The 18,001-nt window shown below is 38.2% G+C and overlaps 1 non-coding gene across 1 annotated transcript; it reads left to right on the forward strand.

The window, feature by feature from the left end:
• Positions 1-13,405: 13,405 nt before the first annotated feature.
• LOC141676018 (small nucleolar RNA R71) lies at positions 13,406-13,512 on the forward strand. Its single transcript, XR_012556632.1, has one exon. It is a non-coding gene; the product is annotated as a small nucleolar RNA R71 (small nucleolar RNA).
• The last annotated feature ends 4,489 nt before the right edge of the window (positions 13,513-18,001 follow it).

Consider the following 18,001-nt stretch of genomic DNA (forward strand, 5'->3'; position numbering starts at 1 on the left):
ATGGACAAATTACCTTTACAGGTGTTAGGAGAGGATACTGATCCAATAGCCATATGTCAGTGGTCAGTGTCTACCTCCCCAGGCTTAAATCCCCTGGATGCATCTGCGGATAGTGGATTTGACATAGGCGCAGATCGACAACTTGTTGACAGTGATTCAGATATTACCTGATGAGTCATAAGTAAATGTCTTCACAGACATTAGAAGGGAACTTTGATCCTTATGCTAAATTCTTTGGATCATTGTTTACCTTCCCAGAGTTCAAATCTGGAAACGTAAAAGGGAAACTAGCAACTTGTAGATTATGACTCAGATTCATCTGATGAGTTTAATAAGGATGTGGATTTGCGAACTCCCATTGCATCACCTGTGACCTCCTTAAGGATGGCTAAGGTGATTTTCCTTGCAGGTACAACTGGATTTTGGAGCTATGAGAGGAGTGATACACTTGTGAGAATGAGTGTAAACACGAGTGGAAAGAAGAGTGAAATACATGTGAGGTACACTAAACAGAATCACACACTCACAGTGAGGAAGAAAGAGAAACTACTTGTTATTTCTTTTCCAACCAAGTGATATATGAGAACTCCTTCAGACAACGGCATACATTCCTTCTCTAAGGGGGAGATAAAAGCTTAAGTAATAGTTTGGAGGATTCCTCAACTAAGGGGGAGAAATAGCAGGGAGGAGGAAAAAGATAAAGCATATGTACACTACACCACACCATTGTTGTTTGTAACTAGGGATCCTATTGTACGGGAGAGGTGGTAAACACAAGGTGATTTCCTAGTAATCAGAAGAAGTGGTTTGGTTCATCACTATTCTGATTAAGGGAAGAAGCTGTTTTCCAAAGGGGAGTACCATTGGTTTTTATCTGCGGATCCCATTGTATGGGAGATGTGGTAAACGAAGGTGATCTCCTTTAAGCAGTTGATTCTCATAGGGGGAGAAGCAAGAGAGATATGTGTTTCTCAACAGGAAATGTGGTTGTACAAAAGAAGATGAAACTACTTGAAGATATGTTTAGTCTAGAGGAACGTCTATTTGGAATTTGGAAAATGTTAAATATAATCCAGAACTTTTCTGCCATTTACTTTGAATTTCTATTTACATCTTTTTCTTATTTGTTAGTTGAGTTATCCTCTAGGTATTTGTTGTTATTGTCCAACAAATAAATAGGGGGAGATTGAAAGGCATATGTCATAGCCTATTTATTTATTCGAGGATTTAACTCAACTCAAATAAGAATGTAACAAGTAAATAGTGGATCTATCGTTAAAGAGATCTCATAAAGTAACATCTGTCAAAGGATTGAGAAACAATGTTCATCTACAGACTTGAGGAATTACTTCACTGGAAGAAGTTCAAGAAATTGATCAAGCCTCAGTGATATAAATCAAGATTGTGGATTTAATCAAGTGACAGAGATCTTGTCAGGGTATCAAATAGTTACAGGGATTTAATCTGAAGAAAATCAAGATTATCAAAGTCAAGACATGAAGAAACGTCACGGAAGTTAGTCACTCATGAACCAGACAGTACATCGAGTGTCAACATTGAAGTGGTGGAATTGATTCATAATTTTCAGTGATTTTCAGAAGATTTTCAGAAGAGTGGTTGATGTTCAAGAGTAGTATTAATTCTCTATTAATTAATTAAGTCATATAATTTAATTAAGAAAATAAATTATATCTGCAAAGATTAATTTATTGATTAATTGAATTAATTGATTAATTAATTCTGAATTAATATTATGAATTTTCAGAATTGATTTTGAATTTATATTCAATATTAATTCAGCATGACAATCAATTGAACCAGTATGACAATCAATTGTCATACCGAAAGTCATACTAATTCAAATTGATTGTCATACCGAAAGTTCTACCAGCTATGGGATTGTCTTGCTAGTTCAACAGATTGTCATGCCGATTGTCTTGCTAGTTCAAGTGATTATCTCACCGATTGTCTTGCTAGTTCAAAAGATTGTCTCACCGAAAGTCATGCCAACTATCAGATTGTCTTGCCAGTTCAATGAAGTTCTGTTGATCAAATCATTTAAAAGACAAGAAGAGCAACAGACAATTCATCTCACAGAATACACTTAACCAACTCAAGAACAGAACAGAAGCAGCCGCCCAAAACATTTCATCTCTCTGCTGAATTCAAGATCATTAATTTCTAGCTATTAAAGTTAAATCCAACCCACTAGAAATCATTCTCTTGTTCTTGTGTAACTATCTAGCAGATCAAAATCCCTAGAACTTAATCTCAAATTGCTTTTAGCATTTGATCTTTTTATTACAAAAATAGAAAAAGTTCATGTCGAACTTATTCTAAATTTGTGATAATCAATTTGAGATTAATCCCTTGTAAATGATACCGTTGTTGTAACACCTTTCAAGTTTAATAATAGTTTTATTTAACTTGAATTTTGTTTCACTTTTTTTATTCCGCGTTAAATTTTACTAAACGGTATAGTTTGTATTCAACCCCCCCCCCTTCTACAAACATATTGGGACCTATCAATAACACATGAACCTATGCTAGCATGGAATGTTCTAAATCCTTCAATTCACTTTCGCTTCATTAAGAATTAACACACTATCTTATAAGTTCGCGACGCTCATAAGACGAATACGCACAACCAATACTAGGATATCATACAATCACCACACTAAGGCATCGAAACAAATTAACTAAAGTAATCCATTAATAAATCCGCTAGAACCCCACGATAACGATTAACCCATAATCAGACTCATCATCAATGTGGGTTCCAATGAAAGCATGGTATAATAAACGTAGTCTTCATAAACGAATAATAAACAAAGTATAACACAAGAGTATAGGTTCAAGAATAAGAAAACTAGCATCCAACGTTATAACTTAAACAAAGAATCACAAGTTAAAACTAGGTCTTCTTTGCCTTGGTTGAATTGTGCTAAAACGGTCTTCTTTACTCCTTCTCCTTGTGATATAATGTATCTCTTCTGAAAAACGAGCGTAATTATGTATATATAGCAGCCCCATACAGAGTAGAAGTCTTCTGGATCAAAATCAGAGTAGAAACAAGATTCTTTAAATTCGACCTGGCGCGGGCGCGCGCTATCACATCGCGGGCGCGCTGAATCTCTGGACTTTGGGCGCGGCCGCGGGCTATCACAGCGCGGGCGCGCTGACCTCCTGCATAAAAATCTGACTTCTTCATTTTCCTTGTTGATTTGAGCCGGTTTTCCAAGAGCTTTTATTCCAACACCACCTTAACACCAAATTAACACCAAAATAATGCTAATTCACCTGATTACCTAGACAATGCCTGAAAATGCAAAAACACTAGAAAACACATTAAAATACCAACAACTTGAGTAAATTTACACCAATTCAAAGCTTTACGGAGCGTAATAAAGTGTCATAAATGCCACTCAACATACCCTCAAACTTGAATCGATGCTTGTCCTCAAGCATAAACAGACTCAAAGAACATGAAATAAAAATGCATGAATGCAACGATCCCCAATAGAATAACTAAACCAATCAACAAGTAACATCTCAACAAATGCAGTTATGCGCATAAAGATCAATCAAACCTCACAAATTATCCTACAAACCAGAGACGTGCGTGTGTGCAACTGCTTACAGATATACTCTCGCCACTAGATCAATAATTATGACTCACTACTCATCAAAGCAATCGCAAGGTTATAAATAGAATAAAAGCTAGACTCAAAATAACTTTTAACACTTCAATTCTTATATCAGAGTTTTACATGGATTCATGATTTTATTCTCAACAAAACAACACAACTATGCTTATTTGACTGTGCAATGAGTGAGGTCCATAAAAGACTTATACAATAGTACCCATGTAGCTAGCGTTAGGTTAGCGGATCCCAGACTATAAAAAGCCTTAGGTCACTAGGCACAAAGTCCCCTAAGAACTTAATAAATCGAGTACTAAAGAGCCCACTTGTGATCAATTATACATAACACTTTTCTTTTTTTCTTTTCCTTTTTTTTCTTTTTCAACAATTTCTGAATGACGGCTCATTCAACCCTAGACTACTCATATAAATATGAGCCGGCTACTAGCCATTTGACACCTAGCCAACACAACTAGCAATGAAATCCAATTTTCTCCAAATTTTAAATATCCAAACTAATTTATTATTAAGAGAATATCCTAAATTCTAAATATAAAACAGTGATTAAACCTCGACATACAAACAAACCATGACCATGATCTAGTACTTTAGCAAACTATAAGACTTAGTGAAAAACAGTTATCTCTAGCATGCAAATCAATTCGATATGACTTAACATCACTAAATACGACATCACTACACTAACATCAATATCGCAAGTCAATCGGAAAAATCATCTACGGGGTCATGTTATAATGCAAATGCATGAACTATATGAACAACCTAAAACTTGTTAGTCGCTAAACGCGCGCTAAAATTCATGCAAGTATACGCATTCGCAAGTAGTATAAGATATAAATCAGATTTATTCCCACAGAGACTGGTTTAGGTTAACTTATAATCTATGCACTTATGCAACAATGATATGGATATTATTCAATGATAAGACTAATAACAAAGTGAGGTTGTTTTGTAAATAAGAATTAAACTAACAATTATAACTAAGAGAATAAGAATGGTTGAATTAATATATATATGACAAACATGAGATTCTAACTTCATTAAATACTTCATTCAATAGTCTTTTCATTCTTAACCTTAGCATGTAATGGTGATGATACTAATCAGATAACACGAAACTGATAAACGCCAACTTTCGTTGCACGAATACCATACTACCAGACATCCACAAAATAGATAAAAGCTGAATAGACACCAATTATATTGAGACCCTATATGTCTATAGAATTTGACAACATAAAGGTTTAACGAACAAGTTATCTATTGTGATTACATAGGGCAAGTAAGATGGTTAAAATTACCAACGAATAATGCATAACAATAACACATGAACCTATGCTAGCATGGTAAGTTCTAAATCTTTAAATTCACTTTCGCTTCATTAAGAATTAACACACTATCTTATAAGTTCGCGATGCTCTTAAGACGAATACGCACAACCAATACTAGGCTATCATACAATCACCACACACTAAGGCATCGAAACAAATTAACTAAAGAAATCCATAAATAAATCAGCTATAGCCCCACGATAGCGATTTGCCCATAATCGGACTCATCATCAACGTGGGTTCCGATGAAAGCATGGTATAATAAACGTAGTCTTTATAAATGAATAATAAACAAAGTATAACACAAGAGTATAGGTTCAAGAATAAGAAAACTAGCATCCAACGTTACAACTTAAACAAAGAAACACAAGTTAAAACTAGGTCTTCTTCGCCTTGGTTGAATTGTGGTAAAACAGTCTTCTTTACTCCTTCTCCTTGTGCTCTGATGTATCTCTTCTAGAAAATGAGCTTAATTATGTATATATAGCAGCCCTATGCAGAGTAGAAGTCTTCAGGATCAAAATTGAAGTAGAACTAGGATTCTTTAAATTCGACCTGGCACGGGCGCGCGCTATCACAGCGCGGGCGCGCTGAATCTCTGGACTTTGGGCGCGGCCATGCGCTATGACAGCGCGGGCGCGCTGACCTCCTGCATAAAAATCTGACTTCTTCATTTTCCTTGTTGATTTGAGCCGACTTTCTAAGAGCTTTTATTCCAACACCACCTTAACACCAAATTAGCACCAAAATAATGCTAATTCACCTAATTACCTAGATAATGCCTTAAAATGCAAAAACACTAGAAAACACATTAAAACACCAACAACTTGAGTACATTTACACCAATTCAAAGCTTTATGGAGCGTAATAAAGTGTCATAAATACCACTCAACATACCCCCAAATTTAAATCGATGTTTGTCCTCAAGCATAAACAGACTCAAAGAATAAGAAATAAAAATGCATAAATGCAACTAAATGAATACAACGATCCCCAATAGAATAACTAAACCAATCAACAAGTAACATCTCAACAAATGCAGTTATTCGCATAAAGATCAATCAAACCTCACAAATGATCCTACAAACCAGAGACGTGCATGTGTGCAACTGCTTACAGATAAACTATCGCCACTAGATCAATAATCATGACTCACTATGCTTATTTGACCGTACAATGAGTGAGGTCCACAAAAGACTTATACAATAGTACCCATGTAGCGAGCGTTAGGTTAGCGGATCCCAGACTATAAAAAGTCTTAGGTCAATAGGCACAAAGTCCCCTAAAAACTGAATAACTCGAGTACTAAAGAGCCCACTCGTGATCAATTATACATAACACTTCTTTTTTCTTTTTCTTTTTTTTCTTTTTTCAACAATTTCTGAATGAGTGTGTTTCACTCCATCTCATTCAACACTAGACTACTCATATAAATATGAGCCGGCTACTAGCCATTTGACACCTAGCCAACACAACTAGCAATGAAATCCAATTTTCTCCAATTTTTAAATATCCATGCTAATTTATTATTAAGAGAATATCCTAAATTCTAAATATAAACAAGTGATTAAACCTCGACACACAAACAAACCATGACCATGATCTAGTACTTTAGCAACCTATAGACTTAGTGAAATACAGTTGTCTCTGACATGCAAATCAATTCGATAAGACTTAACATCACTAAATACGACATCACTACACTAGCATCAATATCACAAGTCAATCGGAAAAATCATCTACGGGATCATGTTATAATGCAAATGCATGAACTATATGAACAACCTGTTATAAAAACTACCAAAAATAAAATAAGAAAAAACTACATGGCAAAAATGCAACTATATGCACTATCTATCATGAATATGCAACCTATATGCGACTCATACAAAACATATATTCCTTCAACTACTACCCCCAAACTTAAAATATTCACTGTCCTTAGTGAAGGTAATAGTAAGGAATCAGGCATACCTACTCCGTATCAGGATCATCACCCTCAACGGGTGGAGTGTCAGGCGTGTATGGAGGTGGATACACAGAGTCCTCACCAAATAATGGCCATTGAATGTCAACACCGGTGGCTCTGAATACAGTCCCAAGTGCCTGGGTGAGATCAGGTGCAAACCGACTATGGATGTCATGCATGTCATCCATCCTCCTCGCTAGACGCCTATACTGCGTCGTACTCAAACCAGCTCCAACCTCAGCTCCTGCTTCCTCCTGCTCCTGCTGTGACGGACCAGCCTCCTCTCCCAACTGAGCTCTCCATGCTACCTTCATTGTATGCTGCGTCCCTCCAGCAAAAGTCTGATCCGCTGGTCTACCACCTGAAAGATGATCGTATGAATAACCAAGCCCCTTAGGATCGCGCTTGCCACCATACCACTTAGTCATGTTCAACAGCGTAAAACTGTCGATAGGAGCACTGGGAAGCTGAAGCTGCTCATGTATGGGCCAATGAACACCAACTGTCACGCACAGTTTCGTCACAACGGACGCATAGGGTATAGAACCCGTAGTACCTCCTCTCAAGAATCTCAAAATCTCCTGATATATAACCATCCCCAAATCAATATAATCACCCTGAAGAATACCCCAAAACAGACGAGCACGCTCCATAGTAATCTCATACACATGTGATGATGGCATGATGTTAGCACAAATAACGAGTTCCAAGCCCGTGCAAACTTGTTCATGCACGACACAGGGAACGTGGAGTAATCAGTTGTGCCCCTCTTGAACTTCCAGTGAGTCTCGGGCACAAAAATAGTAGCAACGATCAGATCTAGATTAAAGTCCTCCGGAGTCTTATCATTCCAAGTATCTTGACCGGACTTCCTCGCGGGCTGCTCAATCACCCTCCTTATCGCATCAGCACTATACTCATGGGCACAGCAACGGGAGCCTCGCAAAAAGGAACCCAGCCCATCTCCAGAATCATCTCTAACAGCTGACCATCCTTCCCTGATGGCAGAAAACCCCGCTCATTTGCAATAGGCTTCGAGAGAAGCCTCGTGTACTCCTCTTCAGCCTCAGGAGTAGAAAACCTTGCCCTCACACCACCCGCAGATGAAGAATCGGTGATGTTGTTGCTTACTTGAGTTCTTTGTCTCTTAGGTGCCATTGGACTTGAGTAGAGAGAATAAGAGTTGTGTGTTTGAGAGGGAATTTGTGTTTGAGAATTTGTGATGTGGTGGAGAAGTTTGTGTATAATTGTGTGTACATATAGGTGGTGAGAAGAGAATTAGATATGGAATAGAAGTGGGAATTGATTATGGGAATCGTGGGAATAATGGGTTTGATTTGGAGAGGGAAATTTGGGATGTGGAAGAGTAAAATTCGGGTAGAAATTGATTTTGTAGTAAAAATCCCGATTTTCTCTTCATAAACTGCTATTAATTTTTTTCTGAGTCGGGACCCCGGCGCGGCCGCGTGCTAGACAAGCGCGGGCGCGCTCACCTTCTGCCAAATCGGCGCGGCCGCACGCTAGATCAGCGCGGGTGCGCTTACCTTCTGGAAAAACAGCGCGGGCGCGCGCTAGATCAGCGCGAGCGCGCTTGGCTACTAAAGTTGGCCCTGAATTTTTTCTTTTTCTGATTTTTTTTTGTGTTTTTCTCCTTTTTTCTCGCTTCCTCTACCTACTAATGTACAACAAACTTGGGTTGCCTCCCAAGAAGCGCTTGTTTTACGTCGTTAGCTCGACGTAGAAACTTGAGATCAAACGGACAATAAAACGGCACTAACCTCTGACCATTTACCTTGAATGCTTGGCCCAGATCACTCTCAAAAAATTTCACCGCTCCATGTGGAAACACAGTTTTGATTATGAAGGGCCCTGACCACCTTTACTTCAACTTTCCAGGAAAAAGACGGAGACGAGAGTTAAACAAAAGAACTTGCTGCCCTGGAACAAATGATTTGAGCACTAGACCCATATCGTGCCACCTCTTAACTTTCTCCTTATATATTTTAATGTTCTCATAAGCTTGAAGTCGAAACTCGTCGAGCTCATTCAATTGAAGCATCCTCTTCTTTCCAGCTGCATCCAAATCAAGATTTAATATCTTCAAAGCCCAATAAGCTTTATGCTCTAGCTCCACCGGTAAATGACACCCCTTACCATAAACCAACTGATATGAAGACATTCCTAATGGAGTCTTGTATATTGTTCGATACGCCCAAACAGCTTCATCAAGCTTCAAAGACCAATCTTTTCTCGATGGACTCACAACTTTCTCTAAAATGCGCTTGATCTCCCTGTTAGATACATCGGCTTGACCATTCATCTGATGATGATAAGCCGTAGCAATGCGATGATTCACATTATACTTTTGCATCATAGCAGTGAACTTGCGATTACAGAAATGCGACCCCTCATCACTGATTATGACTCTTGGAGTTCCAAATCTTGTGAATATCTACTTGTGAAGAAATAAGCACTACCTTTGTATCATTCGTTGGCAGCGCCTTAACTTCAACCCATTTCGACATATAATCGACCGCCAACAAGATATACTGATTGTTACAAGATGAGACAAATGGCCCCATGAAGTCAATTCCCCAAACATCGAAGACTTCAACCTCGAGAAGCACATTGAGAGGCATCTCATCCCTCTTAGACATATTACCCATACGTTGACATCGATCACATTTCAAAACGAACTGATGAGCATCTTTAAATAAGGTTGGCCAAAAGAAACCTGCTTGAAGAATACGAGCTGCTGTCTTTTCTCCACTATAGTGTCCTCCATAAGCCGTTGAGTGGAAATCTCGCAAGATCCCCCCCCCCCCCGCTTCGCTGTAAGGAATACATCTCCTGATGATTTGGTCAGATCCTTATCAAAAAAGAAATGGCTCATCACACATATACCTCTTCACTTCATGTAGAAACTTCTTCCTTTGAGCGTATGATAAGTCGGGAGGCATGATGTTACTCACAAGGTAGTTCAAAATGTCTGCAAACCATGGTTCTTCCTCTTGTACTCCAAACAGCTGATCATCGGGAAAAGACTACTCATTTATCAATGTCTTGTCCAGTGAAGTAGCATTAAGGTTCTCTAAACGCGAGAGATGATCAGCGACTTGATTTTCAGTCCCCTTTCTGTCCTTGATCTCTAATTCAAATTCTTGAAGTAAAAGAACCTATCTAATCAATCTAGGCTTTGAGTCCTTCTTTAAAACAAGATATCGAATTACAGCATGATCAGTGAAAACTGTCACTTTAGTCCTAAGTAGATAAGATCGAAATTTCTCAAAACTATAGACAATAGCCAAGAGTTCTTTCTTCGTAGTAGTATAATTCAGTTGAGCACCATTCAAGGTCTTACTAGCATAGTAGACCACATGAAATATGTTGTTCCTTCTCTGCCCAAGAACTGCTTCAACTGTATAGTCACTTGCATCGCACATCATCTCAAAAGATTCATTCCATTCAGGTGCAGTTATGATGGATGTCGTGATTAAACTCTTCTTCAATGTCTCAAAAGCGGCAAGGCACTCGTTATCGAACTGGAAAGGGACATCTTTCTCTAGCAAACTGCACAATGGCTTCAAAATCTTAGAGAAGTCCTTGATGAAACGCCTATAGAAACCCGCATGACCAAGAAAACTGCGAATTCCCTTAACAGAAATTGGTAGAGGAAGATTTTTAATGACCCCCACCTTGGCTTTATCCACCTCAAGACCTTTACTCGATACCTTGTGCCCAAGAATAATGCCCTGTCGCACCATAAAGTGACATTTTTCCCAATTGAAAACCAGATTGGTCTCAACATATCTCTTGAGAACATGTCCAAGATTATGTAAACATTCATCAAAGGAATCGCCAAATATAGAGAAGTCGTCCATGAATACCTCCATATTCTGGCCAATCATATCAAAAAAAATGGCCATCATACATCTCTGAAATATGGCTAGTGCACCACACAGACCAAAAGAAACTCGTCTAAAGGCGAAAGTACCAAATGGACAAGTGAAGGTAGTCTTCTCCTGATCTTCTGGATCGATACAAATCTGATTGTAACCCGAATAGCCATCCAGAAGACAATAGTACTCGTGACCAGCCAATCGGTCAAGCATCTAGTCAATGAAAGGCAGAGGGAAATGATCCTTCCTCATGGCCTTGTTCAGTTTCCTGTAGTCCATACAAACTCTCCATCCCGTGACTGTTCGAGTAGGGATGAGCTCATTCTTCTCATTAACAACAAATGTGATACCTCCTTTCTTCGGTACACTCTGAACTGAGCTCACCAAAGAACTGTCAGAAATGGGATAAATAATCCCTGCATCCAGCCAATTAAGAATTTCCTTCTTCACTACTTCCTTCATGATCGGATTAAGTCTTCTTTGCTGCTCAACCGTAGGCTTGCTACCTTCCTCTAGCAGAATTTACGCATGCAATAAGAAGGGCTGATTCCCTTAATATCTGCTATAGACTATCAAATTGCCGATTTGAACTCTCTTAGAATCCTCAAAAGCTTCTCCTCATCGCTACCTGAAAGGTCAGATGCAATAATCACAGGCAGAGTAGATGCATCACCTAAAAAAGCATACCTCAAATGTTCAGGTAAAGGCTTAAGCTTAAGAGTAGGAGCTTCCTCAATAGATGGCTTGAGGCGTTTAGGAGCTTTGTTCCATTCCTCCATTCTAAGAGATTCAAAAGGCATATCAATCTTCCTCTTCCAGGGAGAAGCATTCAGATATAGTAATTGCTCTTCACCTTCGTCATTCTCACTATCTGAATTCCCCAATAAGGCCTTCTCTAAGGCATCAGACCTTAGCAGTTGATCAAGTTCTGAAGTAGCCACAGAATCGACCAGCTCCACTTTTAAGCATTCCTCATTTTCCGTAGGAAATTTCATAGCATTGAACACATTAAAAGTTACATCCTGATCCAGCACTCGCATTGTAAGCCCACCCATCTGCACATCTATTAAGGTTCGGCCAGTCGCCAAGAAAGGTCTTCTCAAAATTATGGGAATCTTCTTATCCTCCTCGAAATCAAGAATTACGAAATCAGCAGGGAAGATGAGTTTATCAACCTTGACCAAGACATCCTCCACAATACCTCGCGGATATGTAATAGAACGGTCGACCAACTGCAAAGTCATATAAGTCGGTATTAGATCAGGCAAGTTCAACTTCTTGAAGATTGACAAAGGCATCAAATTGATGCTAGCTCTCAAGTCACATAAGCAGATGCCAAAAGACACTTTTCCAATAGTACATGGAATAGTGAAGCTTCCTGGATCTTTAAGGTTCGGAGGCAACTTCTGTTGCAGCACAGCACTGCATTCTTCCATGAGAGCGAAAGTCTCTAAATCATCTAGCTTCACTTTCCGAGAGAGAATACCTTTCATAAACTTTGTGTAACTAGGCATCTGCTCAAGAGCATCAGCGAAAGGTATGCTGATATGAAGTTTCTTGAGCACCTCCAGAAACTTCTCAAATTTCTTATCCAGCTTTTTCTTCTACAGCCGCTTAGGAAAAGGCGGTGGATGATAGATCTGTTTCTCCCCTGTATTACCCTCAGGAGGAGTGTGCTCAACAGTAGTCTGCCTTGGTTCTACTTTTGCTCCCTGCTGCTCTACTTCTTCTTCAGCCCCAGCTTCTTCATTCAAAACTTGAGTTTGTTCGGGATTCACAATCTTTCCAGACCTCAAAGTGATTGCCTTCACATGCTCCTTAGCTTCCCTCTTTCCTGGCACTTCAATATCACTAGGTAGTGTACCAGGTTGATGATTTAGCAAGGCATTGGCAATTTGTCCAATTTGATTATCCAAGGTCTTGATAGAAACAACTTGACTCTTGCACATAAGCTTCAACTCCTTTAATTCAGATTTTTCATTAGCTTGTTGTAGCTGAAGTTGCTGCCTTGGTGCATATTGCGGTTACTGAAAACCAGGGGGTTGTACTGCTTAGCTGGGTACTGCTGATAAGGTTGTTGAACCGCATTCTGAGCGTTGCTCCAGCTGAAATTAGGATGATTGTGGTTGTTGGGATGATAAGTGGCTGACACAGGTTGCTGCGATCGCTAAAAGTTACTCACAAACTGAGCTGATTCACTAGAAATAACACACTGATCAGTCTCATGGGTACCAGCACAAGCTCACAGATACTAGTGATTTGATTAACTCCATAATTAGTCAAAGTGTCCACCTTCATTGTCAAAGCCTTAAGTTGGACAGCTATAGCAGTTGAAGCATCCAACTTCAGAATTCCTGCTACTTTTCCCTGAGTCAGTCTCTGCGAAGGATTCTGGTATTATTAGAAGCCATCAGTTCAATCAATTTATAAGCTTCATTGTAGCTCTTAGCCCACAAGGCTCCTCCTGATGCTGCATCAAGCATGGGTCTAGAAGTAGCACCCAATCTATTATAAAAATAGTTTATAATCATCCAATCAGGCATGTCGTGATGTGGGCACTTCCTTAGCATATCCTTATATCGATCCCAAGCCTCACACAGAGATTCACCAGTTTGCTGAGCAAATTGAGTAAGGGGATTCCTGATTGCAGCAGTCTTCGCCATAGGGAATAATTTAGTGAGAAACTTTTGAGAAAGATCCTCCCATGTGGTGATAGAACCTGGTGCCAGAGAATGTAACCAGCACTTTGCTTTATCCCTCAGAGAGAATGGGAAGAGTGGCAGCTTGATAGCATCTTCAATCACACCATTGAACTTGAAAGTGTCGCAGATCTCAATGAAATCCCTGATGTGCATATTGGGGTCTTCAGTAGGAGAACCCCATTGAATTTGATAGCATCTTCAGTAGGATAACCCCATTGAACTTAATAGCATCTTCAATCACACCATTGAACTTGAATGCTTATTTAAAATAAGTATTAAGTGAAGTTCTCAGTGAAATGGATGATCTTATGAAAGATGAAACTTTTGCTGCTGAAAATCGATCTTTGGTTAAAAAGATATCTAAGCTTACTAAAGAAAATCAATATCTCAATAATGAGATTGAGATGAAGGATGTATGTCTTAAAGCCTTGAAGAAAGAGTCAGTCTCTGTTGATCCAGAAACTGTCAAAAGAGACAGTGCTCCTTATCCTTTGGTTCCTGAATTGAAACAGAAAGTGGCACAGCTCGAAAAAGGTTTAGCAAAGTGCTTTCATGGTGAAGGAACTCTGAATGCTTTACTTGCTGAACAAAAATCTTGTCTTGATAACAGAGGATTAAGATGTGAATCAATCAAGAAACGTGCATTTCAAGGTGTGTTAGATATATTTGAGATGTCATGTCTAATATGATTTGTGTTTAGTTTTCAGATCTTAACAAACAGGACATACCAGGACTTACTGAAATCAGAAATTACTGAAGTCAGAACTTAAGTGTCAGAAGATACATATCAGAACTTAATATCAAAACTTAAGTGCGGGAAGACTTTCAGTTAAGGAATGAAGCTGATTTACAGGAGAAGATATAGAATAAAACAAAAGAAGATATACATGAAAAGAGTTAGAAGACTGGAAGACTTGTAGAAGATATCTGATTGATATATTTTAGGAGAAATAATTATATTCCATATCAATTAAAATATATCTTGTAACTGTGTACTATATAAACACATCTTAGGGTTTATACTATATGTGTTATCATTATCGAGAAGATTATACATTGTAACCTAGCAGCTCTTAGTGATATTTGTTCATCACTGAGAGAGAATAACAATTCATATTGTAACATAGTTTATTAAATATACTTGATCTTTGTTACATACTTGTGTTGAAATCGATTTGATTGTATAAACACTGTATTCAACCCCCTTCTACAGTATTGTGTGACCTAACAATTGGTATTAGGGCTTTTCTGTTAACACACATACATTAAAGATCCAAACAATCATGTCTGAAGAAGCACAAACTCCAACCAAGCCCACCAAAACTTAAGAAACTCAAAACACTCAAACCCACAGTCGATATGAGACTATTAGGGTTCCCATACTGAGACCTTCTGAGTATCTCATATGGAAAATGAAGATGGCTATGTTTCTAGAAGCTACAGATCCAGAATACCTTGATAGGAATAATGAAGGACCATATAAGCCTACCAAGCTCTCTGTTGCAGTTGCTGATCAACCAACAAAATCCATACCGAAGGAGAAAGGTGATTACACAACTGAAGACATCTCATTTATTGCCAAGGATGCAAGGGTAAGGCATTTATTGCATAGTGCCATTGATAATGTCATGTCAAACAGGGTAATTAATTGCAAGACTGCAAATGAGATATGGGATGCTTTGGAGATAAGATGTCAGGGAACTGATGCAATGAAAAAGAACATGAGGACTATACCCACTCAAGAGTATGAGCACTTTGACTCAAAAGCTGATGAGTCATTAACTAAATTATATGACAGGTTTATCAAACTCTTGAATGATCTGTCACTGGTGGACAAGGAATATGATCTTGAAGATTCAAATCTAAAATTCCTTTTAGCTCTTCCAGAAAATTGGGATTTAAAGTCTACTACAATAAGAGACAACTATGACCTTACTGAAACTACTCTTGATGAAATTTATGGTATGCTCAAGACTTATGAACTTGAGATGGATCAAGGGAGCAAGAGGCATGGAAGAAAGTCAAGGACAGTTGCTCTTAAAGCTGAGGAGGAATCTCCTAAAGTGGTTGCCTCAAAGAGGGGAAAAGGAAAGGCTCTCATCATAAAGTCTGATTCAGAGTCATCATATTCAGATGATGATGATTCAGAAATTGAAAGTTTACCTGAAATGGATGCTGATGCAGAGATGATGCAACTTTGTGCTCTTATGGTAAAGGGTATCACAAAGATAGCCTACAGGAAATTCAGAAAGGGAAGGAAGTTTTCCAGGAAAGGTGGAAGTCTGATATGAAAGGGTTCAGAAAGTCTGAAGGTAAAGAAGGAAAGTCTCACAGAGGAGACAACTCAAATGTCAAATGCTACAATTGTCGTAAAAGAGGCCACATATCTCCTGACTGCAAGAAAGGAAAAAGTGACAAAGGAAAGGCACTTGTCACAAAGAAGAAAAGCTGGACAGACAATTCAGATTCTGAACATGAGGTGAACTATGCCTTGATGGTAAATGCTGATAGCAGTCCTGAAACTGTTGAATTAAAGGTACCTCAAACAACTTATGTTTTTCATACTGATGATATTACTGAGTTGAGATAATATCTTAAAACCATGTTCATTAGTTATAGAGATCAGACTTTAACATGTGAAAGATTAACATCTGAAAATCTTACTTTTAAAAATAGGAATGACTATTTATAAAAGGAGTTAGTTTTTCTTCATCAAACTAAGAAAGAAAGAGATGATGCTTTGTATATTAGTGATGAAGTTTTAAAATTGAATGAATCTCTAAGAGCTGACTTAGAAAAGGAAAAGAGATTATAAGAACTTGGACTAGTTCTGGTAGAACAACTCAGAATTTACTAAGTAGTGGAAACTGGAAAGAGGGCTTAGGTTATGGAGATGATAAAAGTGAGAAAGGAACTGTGCAAATTGAGCCAATTGTTGTTAAACAGACTGCTAAGCCAAAGGTAAATCCTGTTAAGTTTGTAGCAAAAACTGTAAAGTCTGATTCTGAAAAGATGAAAGAGTCTAGGACAGAAGTCAAAGAAAATTCAACTTCTGACAAATTAAAACAGGATAAACCAGCTGAAGTAAACATAGGCTTAATGACAAAGAAGCAGCTTAAACATAAGCTAAAAGAGATTAGAAATATGAACAAGGTAAAGGAAGCTAGGAAAAATAGGAATGGAAAGGAAGGTGTGAATAAAAGCAATAATTATATGCATGTTCCTAATGATCCTAGAAAGAAATGTTATAACTGTGGAAACTCTAACCATATTGCTTCTTTTTGCAGGAAAAATAAAGATATAAACTCATTACCTCGTAAATTAGGAGTTAAGAGTCAGTCTGTTAGGTTTTAGCCACAAAATCCTTGTTTTCATTGTGGTAGTTTATGGCATTCCATTTATACTTGTAAGGAATATCATAGTTTGTACTATGATTATTATCAAATAAAACCTTCTTTGAAGAAAGTTAGTATTATTCCTTCTAGTGTAAAGTCTGATACAAAGTCTGATATAAAGTCTGATAAATAGCATGTTAGCATAAACTCTGAAATTAAATCCGCTGCAAATGGTAACAAACTTAATAAGGCCAAAGGATCCAAGCAAGTCTGGGTCCTTAAAACTAACCAATAGTGGTCTTTGTGATTGCAGGGCAACAGGAAAAACATCCTAGTTCTGGACAGTGGATGTTCAGGACATATGACTGGAAATAAAGCCCTGCTATCAGACTTTATGGAGAAATCTGGCCCAGGAGTTTCTTATAGAGATGGAAACATGGAAAACACTATGGGATATGGCAATATCAATCTTGGGAATGTCATCATTGAAACAGTAGCTCTTGTATCAGGACTTAAACACAATCTGCTAAGTGTGAGTCAAATCTGTGACAGAGGTTATCATGTGGTTTCTTTGAAGAACACTGTGAAGTTGTAAGCAATTCTACAGGAAAAGTGGTTCTGAAAGGTTACAGGCATGGTAACATTTATGAAGCCAGACTTTCAACAAGTTCTGATGGTTCTGCAATCTGCCTGTTGAGTAGAATATCAATTGAAGAAAGCTGGAATTGGCACAAAAGACTCTCTCATTTAAATTTTAACAACATAAATGAGCTAGTATGGAAAGATCTTGTGAGAGGACTGCCAAAATCAGTATTTGCTCCTGATGGCCTTTGTGATTCATCTCAAAAGGCAAAACAAAGAAAATCTTCATTCAAGAGCAAAACTGAATCCTCAATTCTTGAGCCTTATCACCTACTGCATGTTGATCTATTTGGTCCAGTCAATGTCATGTCTATTGCAAAGAAGAAATATGCTTATGGTTATAGTGGATAAGTTCACAAGGTACACTTGGGTTTATTTCTTGCACAAGAAAAATGAGACTGCATCTACTCTAACTGATCATGTCAGACAGCTAGATAAATTGGTCAAAGATTTTGTCA

This window comes from Apium graveolens, chromosome 7 (assembly GCF_009905375.1).
Source record: "Apium graveolens cultivar Ventura chromosome 7, ASM990537v1, whole genome shotgun sequence".
Classification (NCBI taxonomy): Eukaryota; Viridiplantae; Streptophyta; class Magnoliopsida; order Apiales; family Apiaceae; genus Apium; species Apium graveolens.